The following is a 13573-nucleotide window of genomic DNA, read 5'->3' on the forward strand; positions in this document are numbered from 1 at the left end:
AATTTTTTAATCACCCCGCCCTTCGTTCTTCCCCAGATCGCCGCGTCCATCGGAGTCTGGAGGCTAACGGGCTCCCGGGTTTTCCGGTCCAACGAGGGCGAAGAAGGTTTCCTGCGCATCCAGGAGTCTCGGCAAGTGTTTCGAGGTAACCGATAAAGTGGTACTTCGTGGCGGAAGTCAAGCGATGGTTAAACACGGCCGAGGGCCACAGGTGACGCTCGGCTAGACCGTAAAGTGCCTCAGGGTCCGCCTTCGGCTCCTTTTCTGCTCAACTCCTTACCGGCGTATGGCTTTCCGACACCTTATACGCCGATGTCTAATTCAGGGAAGCCCGTGGTAATTTCAAATACAAATACGAATTTCAGGCGGAATGCTTCGCGTTAAAGTTAACAAATTGCAAGGGTTTTTGATACCTACACGTGTTGTTGTACAATCAACCTTGTGAACCATTTGTTTATCTGAAAAATACTGACAACGGAACGAATTGCATTCATGATGAATTCACGATACGTGCTTTGTATTTTTTAAGGTGTTCCGGGTACTCTGCAGCTGTACTACAGTACCTAAATAATTCAAGCACGGGTAAAAGCAGCCGGCCGAGAGAATTCTCTTCCTTAGCTTCTTGGCATGTATATACTTGTGTATATGGATACATTCGTTCCACTTAATCTCAATAATACAGGTATAAATTTTTTTTCTTCTTTTTCTTCAAACTTCGCAGTAATATTGTTTCAACTGTTTTCTACCTTCTCTCTGCCCGGTGATTAAAATTCTTAAAATACTTTCCCGCAGAGCGAAAGGATATCTTATCATTTTCCCTACATATGTATGTATAATAATTCGTTTCTCAGGATTCCTTTTCTACCCTTGTGTTAATTGCGTTTCTACCGAACATTCTCGCTGTATCCAAACTCTATATCACGCAATCAAAGCTTCTGGATCCAATATACTTGAACCGTTCTTCACGTTCATTCGACTTTAATAGTTGGCGAACAAGATGGACGATCGAGTGGATCCAGAATGCGGAATTCGAGAAAGTACGCATTTTCTCATCAAAAGTGATCATCCGAAGGGATATGGAAGAATTTGTGCGATCCCACGAAACGACGACACGATCCACCATTGCTGGAAAGCCGTGGCGTGATCAGCGCGTATATGCGAATTAGTTTTCCGTCCAAACAGTAATTACCGAGTGTGATAATTGCGTTGGTAATTCCGAGTACTAATGCCAAATAAACCTTCCAGAGGCATCATCGATCCGGTTCCGCGCATTCACACGCATTGGCCAATGGGCTGATGGGAAGAAACTAATTCGCGAAATACCCGAGGGTTTTGTGGAATACGTCCATCCATCTATCCATCCATCCATCCATCCATCCATCCATCTCGGTAGAAAGACAGAACAGAAAAAGGAAATTCCTCTGCTGACCGAAAGACCTCTCATTATACAAAACGCAATAACGCGACACGCAAGCTTTTTATCGCCGTTATCATTAATATACCGTGTATATATATATATTAGATGGGAAATGGTCTGGAAATTCAACTCCCGGATAAAATTCGTTAGGTTCATTTTGCACTCAAGCGAAAACCTTCAGGGTGGTTGAGTGACGCTGAGTGCAATAACCGATATAATAACGAGGCTGATTGCAACTGAGTTGAGGTAAGTATAATTGACATTTTTCAGTTGGCTGCTGCTGCTGCTGCCGCTGCCTCAGCGTCAGGATTGAGACTGTCGGATTATAGAATATCAACGAAGACCGATAACGGCTTACGGTGCAATTTTCAACTAGAAATTCATACCCATTAACGCAAGGACTATTATACTCGGGGTGTTCGAGGGTGAATTGCAGGACGTTTGTTACAGCCCGGAATTTTCGGTCGAATCGTAACACCGGAGGGTAAATTTTCCAGGCGCGTCGACACCGGCAGGGAAAGTCCTCCGGTACGCACATATGCATGCGGTACACGTATCACACGACAAACCGCAGTTTGTAACGCTGTTTTCAACACTCAGTAAAATAACCCGCGTGACTGCGGTCCTGATACGCGTGCAGGCGGAAATAGTTACAGAAATGAGATAACTCCGGGGGTTCGTTTCGCCGGAATTGGTTTGCAAAAATTACTTCAAAATACTTGTCAAAAATAATCCCACTCTCTCTCTCTCTCTCTCCCGTTACCGCGACTCATTTGATAATAGATTTCAACGCGGAACTCTGGAGCTGGAAGTGTCCAGTATCTGGATAAAACAGCTGCGTCGGTGAGTCAAGAGCTCAGAAAACAGTCGGCGATATTCGATGGAGCGGAATCCATGCGCTTTAAAGCGCACGCGTGAATTCCTCTAAAGTAATTTCTTCGTTTGTAATTTTTCCCCCTCTTTTCCTGTCAATATCTTGAATTTAACTCTAATTCCCACAGGCGGAATTATTAGAAATTTAATTTTCTCCCGTACGGTACGGTACAGCTGTCACGCATTTCACGAATACCCAAACGCGAAATTTTCTTTTTCTGGCACTTCGGCAGCAACTGGATTACGGCCACATTGGCAAGCTCTATTTGACAAGCGGTCTCTAGACATGCTAAGGCTGCAGGTATTGTGAGATTTTTCACCCTCAATACATATAAAGACATGAGAATTTTTTTCTCATTCATTTCTACAGCAGATGGTATATTTTTTTTTTTAGTGTGGGTTGTTGAAATGCCTCAGTTTTTGCAATTATTTCGTGCCTTCATTCTTGACTAATTTGTTAACTTTTTGGAAAGAATGAAAAAAGAAAACGAAATTCGGATAAAGAATTGTTTAGAAATTGGTTCGTCTGGTAATATTCCTCGCGTAGTGGTAATCCTGCACGGTTAAGTTGATGAATAATTCTAGGATTAGGGTTGGCCATAGAATTTCTACGCGTGTATCACGGATAGTAGGAAATATTGATTTGGCGAGTCGCTGACGTCGGTCGAAATTTGCTTATTGTTTGCTCCCGAGTTTGACCTCGGGCTGTAGAATCTCTGTTTGTCGTTTCTTCAGTCCTTCTCTCTTTCAGTTCTGTTTCTTGTCCGTTACTACGTGCGCATAACGTAGCCTTTTACCGTACCCAGTGAGTGAAAGTAATGAAATAAAAAAATAACAAAAGTAAAATTAAAAAAAAAAATACCTTCCGGACGTGCCGAAACTTGTAATTCAGTGAACCGGAACGGCGCTATGAGCGCGAGTGAAATTTCGCTAAATACAACCGGCTAGTTATCTGCACGGATGGGAAATTCCTTGTTCCATGCCGTTGGAAAGATTAAGCATTACAAAGGTTAGACAATCAAGGTAATCTAATTAACTCAGTTCCATACTCGGAAAGAAAATTGCTTTCATGCTTAAAAACTCCTTTATACTCTTGAGTAGCCTTGTTCAGCCTCAATCTCTCCGCTGCAGGGTACGAAAAAGATGCTCACCGAGTAACGCTCGCTAATCTTCCGAGCTGCAGATCCGTACCAACGTTGAAAATAACATAATCCAACAACGCAGCTCCGCTCCAATTACGAACTCCTGTAATAATCAATGTTTCTAATCCGTGGAAGAGCGAAACCGGAAGTTTGATTCTGTAACTCATGCCTGGAAATGAACTCCGGTACGAACGTCCGATGAATCATTTGCCGTTCGTAAGTTGTTGGGCAATCATCGTTTTACCTGATTTGCCACGGGTTCGCTGGGTTCACACCGACTCCCTAGAAAGTTCAAACTTCTTGAACAACCCTGATCTGAGATGCCGTTCTCTCGCGGAGTCAAATTTAGTTCTGAAGAGACGTTAACGAACCTGCATAACGAAACGGCGCGGGATCCATAGAGCGTGACGTTCTCCTACCAACGGTTAACGTCCAACGGTCATCGTCGAGTGTGCTGGAGCACAACGGCGAGGGGGAACTAACACGAAAAAGAACATACGTCAGACACGTGACCAAGACCGTTTGCAGGTGCATCGAATCCCCACACTCCGCTACGTAACACGTGGCGATTTGCGGCCCCTCGGTGTCACTGTCCAAGCAGGTGAATCACTGTCATCAATGCAGTACCGTGTGTTTGCACTCGAGATTGCGTCGTTGGTTTGAACCAATTTGGTACCGCGTGTCTTTGGCATCGGCGATTGTTCGGGATAAACGCCGAATCGAGGATTCTCAAAATCGTCCAATAATCAAGTCAGGAATTTGTAAAAAAAAATCCATTCCGCGACGTTCGCTGTTTGAGGATACCTTGTACCAGTGTCGTTTTTCCCTGGTTTCCAAAACCCTTGAAAACAACGATCGAAGCATTGAACTCGTACCACGTCGATAACTTCTAACGGATGTTACGACTCTTCAAAGTTTGTCACCAAACTGTTTCTCGCACGAAAACGCTCTCGTGTTTCTTACCCGACATAAACTGTGTTTTGCGTGACTCGAGTTGACTAACTCGTGCCTCGGTTCCATGGTAAGAGTAGTAGAAAAGGGGAGTACAGTGAGGTCGTTGCTTCAGCTTCCCATAAACATCGGGAGAATTTCTGGGAGACGGTTAAATTTTTGAACGAGTCATCTACTTTGAATTCCGTTTTTCCGTTTCCTGCGCCCTTGGCCTTCCGGGATGTACATAAAGTATCCTCGATAGGGTGTACAAGGGTGCACTTAAAGTGTTCCGAAAAGTTGTCCCTGGAAAAGTTGCCGCGAAAGGTTCGGACCTGGTTCGCATCGAGAACCCTCGATCTTCCCAGATCCTTTTCCGTTTTTACAAACTGTTTGCGGCACTTTCCAGCTTTCGTTCTTACCCGAGGGAACTAAGACGCGGGATTATCCTAGTCCGGTTCATTCACCTCGAGGCAACGTCGCTAAAAGCGATCAGCGGCTATCCGAATTCTAAGAAAAGGTAATCGACCGAGATCGAAGCGGAGCTGCTGAAAGTCGGATGAATTTCGGGACTTGATACGCACGTGGTGCGGAGCTTTAAAAATCGTACCTGAACGGCGGAAGCGACTCGACGAGCTTTCGTCTGCGCGGCGCATATTCCTGGGCGGTTCATTTGGCAAAATGCTATGAAAATATGTCTGCCCTATACACACGGAAGTATGTGTGCGGCTCGCTGAGTGCTTCCCGAGTTTACTTAGTCAAAGTACGCGTATGAATGCATTACTTGAGGTTCAACCGTGACGGAAGCTGACTTTACCATCCGAGCAGCTAGGGCTGAGACCAGGGTGAACTTATAGAACGAAAGAAGGCAGCTTGCCCGCCACCGAGGCACGTAAAAACGAAGCCAATTTACGAGGACAGCCCTGCACACCTACGCCAAAGCTTCCGCGCTTTTCCTCGTTTCTTTAAAGATGGAAAGAGATATTCTTGAGACGCCGTTTAGCCACTCGCAACTTACGATCCTCGGAGAGTATATTAGCTATTGTGCAATATACGAACGTACACTTATCCCTGCCCCAATCATCTCTAAGAGATGAGTTATACTTACAACATGAGATATAGTCGCTTGGATACCTATTCGTGTCGGATATTACAGGGGGTAAAAGGACAAGGAGACGTTCGACACCAAGAGAAAATAGAACGAACAATTCGAATAATAAGTCCAGAGCATCGACTAAGAGTGACTAAAAAACGACTTTGGTTTATTCGATCTCAGAAATGTGAGCGGATTTGGAAAGGTGTTCGAAGAAATTACTTAACGCTTGAACTGTAACTTTGTATCCAAATTAATTTATCGTACGGCAATAACGTTCTCGTTCGAGTCGGTAGATCTTTACGTCCGGACAAGTGTGATAAAAACACGTTGTCACCCTTGACTAACTTCTTTCGAAGGAGAAAAAGTTTCGCGAAGGGTGCGACGAGTTACAGAGAAACGCGTGGTCAGAGGAGAGTAATAGGGAATATTTTTTTCCTCAGAACTGCTTCTTTACCAGGGTTCCACGCACAAAGAATACCTTTCATCAACTGTCCTCTCATTAATACCGCCGCGCCGGCCGGTTTTCTCCCCTCCCTCAATTTCCCCTTTTACAGCGAATAAAGTAGCCTTTGTCTGACTATTTGCCGAGTTGTTCTTCAGACTCGCCGCGCCGTTCGCGTCGAGAGGTGGAAAGGGTTCAAAGTCGGTAGTAATCTTCTTCCGAGACCTCAAATAGGTCTTTGCACCACTTTGTGCGTCTGAATGCACGTTTCCACGGTACACCGTAACACGTCCCCGTTACTAAACGCGCCTCGAAGCCGCGATCCTCCCACCACTCGTTTCTCCCTGCGCCATCCACCTCCACCAACCCCCCCGTCCATTATCGCGAAGCGTGTGTGCTTTGTGCTTTGCGCTTTGCCTAGATAGGGGGAAACGGCGTGCCGGGGGTCGAGAAATCGAGCCCGTCGGCTGTTGCGGAACGTCTCGGGTATCGCGGAACCGCAATTTAAACTCCGCCCGGAAAACTACCTTCCCGTCAGTCGACCTCGTCTGATAAGCAGAAAATATACCCGACTTCAAGAATTCCCGTTTTCTTACATTTCCTCAGTTTTCCACCGGTCTCCAGCTTCGCGTATATCTATACGTGTAAGTTTGCCTCGTCAAGATAATCCGCGTTGTAAAACACGGAAGGAAGATAAACCTTATCGAATATAATACACCGAACAACAGATTTTCCTTTCACTGCAGAGTCGAAGAAGCTAACATATACCTACCGATCACTTATCTCTCCGTACAGATACGTTTTTATTGTTTATTCAAATCATTTTTCAAATATTCTGCATTTTGTGTTTAAAAAAATTATGAAAATGAAAATTTTTCAAACTCTAGCTTAGTTAGGGGACGAATTTTATAAATGAATTAAATTAACTAACAAATCTGCGATAAGTGCGCGTAATTCAATACTCAGATAAACGTGGCATGTGACGTCATCGGCGACTTGTCGCATCGGTGTTTTATGTATACGTACACACCTGTAACTCGAGAGGTAAAACAGTCGTACATATTAAAATACATAATCACAATACCAACAGGTATAATTATAACGAGCGGGTATAGCAATAACAGTAATCTAAAATTCCACATCACGTGTATACGATCCGCTTTACTTCTCGATAAATACGAATTTCTAGCGGAAGTTTAATTTGAATTAATTTACAAACGCGACGACGCGACGGTATAATAATTATAGTTATACGGCGCGACGAGTACGTATTTTTACTTATCATACGCATTACCATCGTGATTTTATTTTAGAATTAAAATTGAAATACGAGAATTATAACAACTCTCGGGATTCTCCTGTTCGTGTATATTATTCAACTTTTGAACCAGAACCGGAGAATAAACACATCCGCAAAACTGCGTCAAAGGACCGAACAATATTATTTGCCGTATTATTTAGTTGATGCGAAATGGAGCACGTACATATTTACGAGAACCTGCATCATTCGTCGGACATTCTCATGCTCAAGCTGCTTCGTTTCATTCCGATGTAACTGAAAAGCACTCGAATCAGTAACAATACATGTACCTCAATAATAATATACAGAGTGGGCTGAAAGAAACCGGATCAGTTTTAAACGCAAATAAAATCCGAACGCGTACACCGATTTTCAGAAAATTTTTTTGCTCGAATATAGAAGAACAAACCTTTTGTTTCACCTTTCAAAATCTAAAAATTCGTCGATCCTTGCTAAGATACATGCTTTTGAAAAATTGGTATTCAAAAAATTGCTGGAAGGGTGATAAACATTATTATTAAAGAATGTTCGGCTTGATTTATATCTTAAATTATGATTCGAAGAGTCATTCATTTTGGTACGATTAATGATAAAAAGTGATTAATACAACAATGTGTGTTTTTCTCTTATTTTTCTTATTTATAATATTTCAAAATTTCATTCGTTTCATTTCGGCTGTTTGTTTCTTGCTCACCCTGTATGTGCAATCTATTTCAATGTAATCTACGTGTATACATCTTGATTCAATTGCTCCACTGAACCAGCAACTGATGCCGTTTCCTCCAGTTCCTTTTGTCCCTTAAACAAATTGCCAACCAGTCAAGTTTCCGTTCGACTTGGCACAGAATTGCGACTTGAATTGAGCCTTCGAGTCCACTCTCTGTCCGCTTTTATTGGTCTTTAGAATACGATTGACTATTCTGAGAAATACGCTGTCAGTTGCTTTTCTGTCGAAATCCGTGAGGCTGACCAGCCGATCCATTGAATCAGTTGTAAACAAATAGGCCATCAACTTCATTTCGAAAGCACAGTTTTACATTCTCCAATTACGTAGGAACAGAATTCAGGGATATTCTCAATTGCCTGAGCTCGTTTTTTCGTGCGGATAATAAAGTCCCAGCAGCTTTCATCTGTCCGCGAATAATAAATCGGCGATAATTAACCGACGCAGACGCTCTCTGTTTGTTCCTTGAAAGCTTGTGATCCTCGCGGCTTTTCCTCGTGCAAGAAATAATAAATGGAAATAAAAACAAAAACCCTTGAGTAAACTCAGCCCAGCGATGACGGGCATTCATAAATGAGATACGCGTGAGATTAACCCCCTTATCGAGGATGCGAAAGGGACTTTATGTTTACAAATTACCCAGCTAAGCTTCGCCGGAGCTTTCATCCTCTCTTTTAGCCTCCTCTTATCCTTTCTCCGTACCAACCTCCCTACCTACGAAGGGCAGGACGCGAAACCTGTGTTTTATCTGCCGGCCAATTCCTATTCCGAACTTTTTCAAACTTCCCATCGAGACGAAGAAGTGGGTCGGAAGTTTTTCGGTTTATTGAAAAGCCGTACGTAACTGCGGCGACCCTCCGCTTCCCGACGATTTCTGTGCAGTTCTGGTACCGGGGCGGAGTTGGGCGAATTCGAAGGACATTCGTGGTTGTCTGCTCCTGATTTGTGTTTTATCGCGTCGTTGGAATTTCCGGAAGTCCCTCGGGGTACCCTCCGGGCGTAAATATTTCAAGGGAAGCATGATCGATAATTCCAGGTCAACCCAACCCGCGACACGGCTGCCTGAGTAAAGAGCCAGGCATAGAACTGCGCGAACGAAAATTCTACGACTTCAAGCATATATCCTAATAAGTTGCAGGAAATCGATCTTCGTTAGCCAAGGATGCGTAACGACACTGCCAATTCTGTGTAAACCTTGTATAGTCGGTAAGAAATTTTGGGGTGCGATTTCGTCGTAAGGTAAATTTTATTCCAAACCGTGCAAGTTTTACGATGGAGTCTTGTATCTACGGATGTATAAAAACCGGGAGCATCGTTCCAGATCAGTAAGTCCAGATTGATGCTTTTGGTATGTTTTATTCAGGCGGGTATCAGAGAAAGAGAGGGGAAAAAAACAAGAGTTAGAGAGAGAAAGAGAGAGAGAGAGAGAGAGCTCTCGTCGGCGTGCAATCAGCGAAATTTGAGAAGCGTACGCCGGTAGCTAAACCCGGAGTTGAAACTCACCGCGGAAAAGATACGGAGAATACGAAATGTCAGAATCAAATCAGTCGCCAAAGCGATTCTACTTTGTCACGTGTACGCCTCAGAGCTGCAGCCTTTCGGAATTTTAAATCTCCGTGCGCTACCTTTTTCGCTCTGCAAATGTTGCACACGTACCTACAGGTACGTACCTAAATGCGCTCTCTGCCTGCGGAGTCTGCTTCGAGTTTCAGCCTCTCCCTCGTAGGAGCTTCAAGGAACCACAATCACCATACGTAACGAGAATAATAAGACCGGGCCTAAGTGCATGCCATGCGTAAGCTACAAGCACATACTCGTAAGCCCGTAAGCTCAGCTATCGCAGTGCGAATAATTCAGCTGCCTCGCGCCAATGCAGTGGGAGTGTCTGAAATGCGAACGGTTTGCAATAAATATATTCCGTGCACCGGTGCTTGTTTCGCTAACAGAATAACGGAATCGAGAGAATTTTCAACAGTGTAACTTTTTATACAAACCGATGATACGAATACAAGGTAAAATCAAAGGCAGTATTCCGGCCTTTGGGAATGAAATTTTAGCAACTGATGATTAGGCATCAATTTTAAAAGTTCTCCAAGATCGATTTTGAATTTAAATTAAAAAAAGCTCGATCGTCAGCCAGATGGAATAATTTTTTTGTCCCGAGGATGCGTTGATTTTTACGTTAAATCGGTGAGTAGGTTAAAATTACAAAGAGGAAACCAACGTTGTCTGACGTTTCAATCCGTAGAATACGAGGTTTCCATTCATGTATTATTATGTATAAGGAAACAGCAGCGGTTGAGTGCTTTCATACCGATCAATTAGTGGATACACGTAAGTGAAGTGTGCAATATTCATTCGTGTCTGTATGGACAAGCTTATCTCGACTCGACGATTGATTGATATCCTCGGGTGAAGTACGCGAAAGGGTTAAACTACCAAAGGTGAAGCGCCCTTGTGAAGTGCCTCGTTAAAATATATTTTCGACGAACCGTGTAAATGAATATAATCGTTTCATTCGCGTTCACAGAATAATATCGAAATGGAACTGAATGGCCTGTATCATTTTTCGAATGAAAAAACATCTCTCAATTGATTTGTCAATTAGTGAAGCATACGAAGTTTTCCACTCAAACAACGTCGGACGCCAATTAGAAGCAAGCGTCATTTGTGGGTCAGTGAAAAAATTTCTGTCAGCAACAGATAATAACTAACTCTGAATCTGAATTTAAAAATTGAGTTGTCGAAGATGCTTCGTTATCAGAAGTGGCTGTGGAACATTTCCGTTTGTCTCAACGTGCTACATAATTACAAGTTGAATAATGGCTGCACGATCTTGCGGATCGGACTGTTTATTTCCAGCGAATGCTCGATTGCCTGGATCTCTTGGTTGTAGGCACAAAGGGCGTTCATAGAATTTCAACGCCTCGGCGAAGTCGTTAACAAGAGAGATCATACTGTCAGGCTCGTAACAGTAAACAAAGGCGTTATTGGGCTTCTCGTCCTGGGACTCTGCCGACAGCCAAAGTCGTGTGGGTTACCAATATACCTCAAGTTCCCAAGTAGCAAACTTGGTGAATATCCAATGAAACTGTCCCAAGTTAACCGCGTCTAGGTACCCACACTTACAAAGCTACCCCTTGCCTTTCACCGGATATAAAAACACCCGACAAACTGTCATCCCGATGTACAAATATACCATGCAAGTTCCGCAGTGAGAAGAACTTTCAATCAACAGAGCATCCGAACCTAACTTCACCGGCAAAAAATTTACCGATCTCCATCACGTATTTTCGTTTTATAATCCTGCCGAGTTTCGAGGCAGTGCTTTGTGGCATTTTTTCATCCAGAAATCAGCGCTGGTCTGGCAATGAATTCACCTCCCATCCGTAATTAACTCGAGACTGATTAGAGCCGGCTCGTTCCCGTTAAACCCGCGAGTCCCGAGTGAAATTAGCGTCGCAAGTGTGGCTTGGAATCGGGATATTCCACTGTGCGTGTTCGTTCTTGCATCGGCTTATCGCGCTCTGAGAATGAGGCAGAGAGTGATGTTGAGTTATGCCCTCTGTAAATCGAGGTTTCCCTTCCCGGGCTGAAGGGTCGCAGGGAAAGGGTCCTGTAGGCGGCGATCAGGATTACACAACCGCCATCCGAAAACAAGCGGTAACATTAAGAGCCATCATCCCCCGGGACAAGGCTTATTCAAACCCGGGGTGATAGCCAGTGATTCGGAAACCATAATCCCCTTTTGTGTTCGCCAGTGAAACAAAATAGCGTCGCGCTGCTTTTAGTGACGCTTCCTGCAGTCCGACGCGACGCGACGCCATCTTTACGAGGGTTTCTGCCCCCTGCCCGCGAACGATTTACTTACAGCTGCGGCCTGAACCCCTCCAACGTTTTCGAAGACCGACGGAGTGTGCGGATAGATAACGAAATCATTCTTCCCCGAGGCGCCTGGAGACGCGACGGCCAGATGTGGGGAGGCTGCGGTGCCGCTATAATACAAGGAGAACAAAACAGCAGCTCGATCGGACCTGGTTTCGTTTATACGTTTGTTGTCTCGATGAGGTCTTTTCCTCGATTTACGAAGCCCATTAATTACGAAAGAACTTTTACCGCTGTCAACTACAAAAACGCGCCAATCCCCAAAGTAGTATGAGTACAATAGTCACACTGAGAGAAATTTTTAGCTACAGTTACCGCTCGGTCTTTAAATATTTTCATTTTTTACCACAATCGAAAAATATACTTCTAGGTAGAAAATGAAAATTAGTTTTCTAGCTGTTATCGGAAACTCTGGTATCCGTTACTATTCTTTCTCATTACGATCACTGTTGCTATATTTTCTTGCCACCGTTGCGAAAATTTAATGCTGCAAGAATAAATTGACGTTAAAGCCTTGTTTAACTAAAGAAGTAGAGTAAACTGAACAAACTGATTTTGCGTCGCAATTACCAAAAAAGGATCGACAATTGCGCAAAATGGTTACGCGTACCTCGTTTTTCGTAATTCCAACGATGTTCAAACAGTTTTTTTAACGATACGTGTTGTACTGAATTTTTATAGTTACTGTAACAAATGAAATTTTTCTGTGTGCATTTTGTTCAGTGTTACTTTTGCGTTGTTTGGGTGTTGCATGAGATTCGTCGTTACAGTATTTGAAAATATAAATTTTCACGTCTCCGAAAAATTGTTCTACTGCGTCGATCTGTTTGTGCAATAGTAAGAACAGAATCTTTTGGATTGTGGTACCAAGTTTTTTAAATCAAAGATAGAAATTTTATTTTTGTTTCATATCCAAAACAATAAGCATTCTTTCGAGTGCGGCACTTTACACCTTAACAACGGAATGAAAAGTGGATCCTCCGACATTAGTAGAATAAAAAGTTCTAAAAAATGTCCAATTTTAAAGCACACAGAAATTTTTAGTTCAACGTGTTTGAATCCTTATTGTGAGATCTGCAGGATAACCGCGATCATCGTTACATCGAAGGAACATTTCTCTTTTTCTTCGGGGCAGAAAGAGTTGCTTCAATGATCTCAGCCACTCCATTCTGACCTCACGAACCCTGTTCATTGCAGAGAAGCTGTTCACCCTGCTACAATAGAAACTTGACGTCAACGAGTTGATAATTTCTCTTGAACGGCGCGCCACTTGGTAAACCATATCGAGATTGATACCATCAACTCGCCTTAAAACCCTCGTAAAAAGTTAACCGGAAGCTGAGCCGAGTTTTTACACGAGTACCGGCGGAGTGAGGCCGGGTTCCGAAGTTTCAAACTCAACACTTCGGAGACGGTGTATAATTCTTCGCGCCCCCGATAACCTGGACTTCGCCAATCTTCTGACCTCCCGAAACTCTCCAAGTGTCCCGGCAACTTTGACGTCACCGAGCTTACACCCGTGAGCAAAAAGGAAAGGAAGAGCAGGGTTGCAAATATGGGGGCTAATTAGCGAAGTTGCTCGTGGTGTATACGACGGTGCTTCGGGTCTCTTAACCCTGATGAATAGAGTAAGTTTAGTGCAACACGTTGTTCGGCCTGGGATTTCCTCTCTCCTGCACGACTTGGCGAAATCCCCGTGCTAGAATCCGTAGAAAGTCGGCGTAGCTTCAACAGGATCTTCGAGCCCGAGGCGTTTCTCGGCCT

This window comes from Neodiprion lecontei, chromosome 3 (genome assembly GCF_021901455.1).
Source record: "Neodiprion lecontei isolate iyNeoLeco1 chromosome 3, iyNeoLeco1.1, whole genome shotgun sequence".
Classification (NCBI taxonomy): domain Eukaryota; kingdom Metazoa; phylum Arthropoda; class Insecta; order Hymenoptera; family Diprionidae; genus Neodiprion; species Neodiprion lecontei.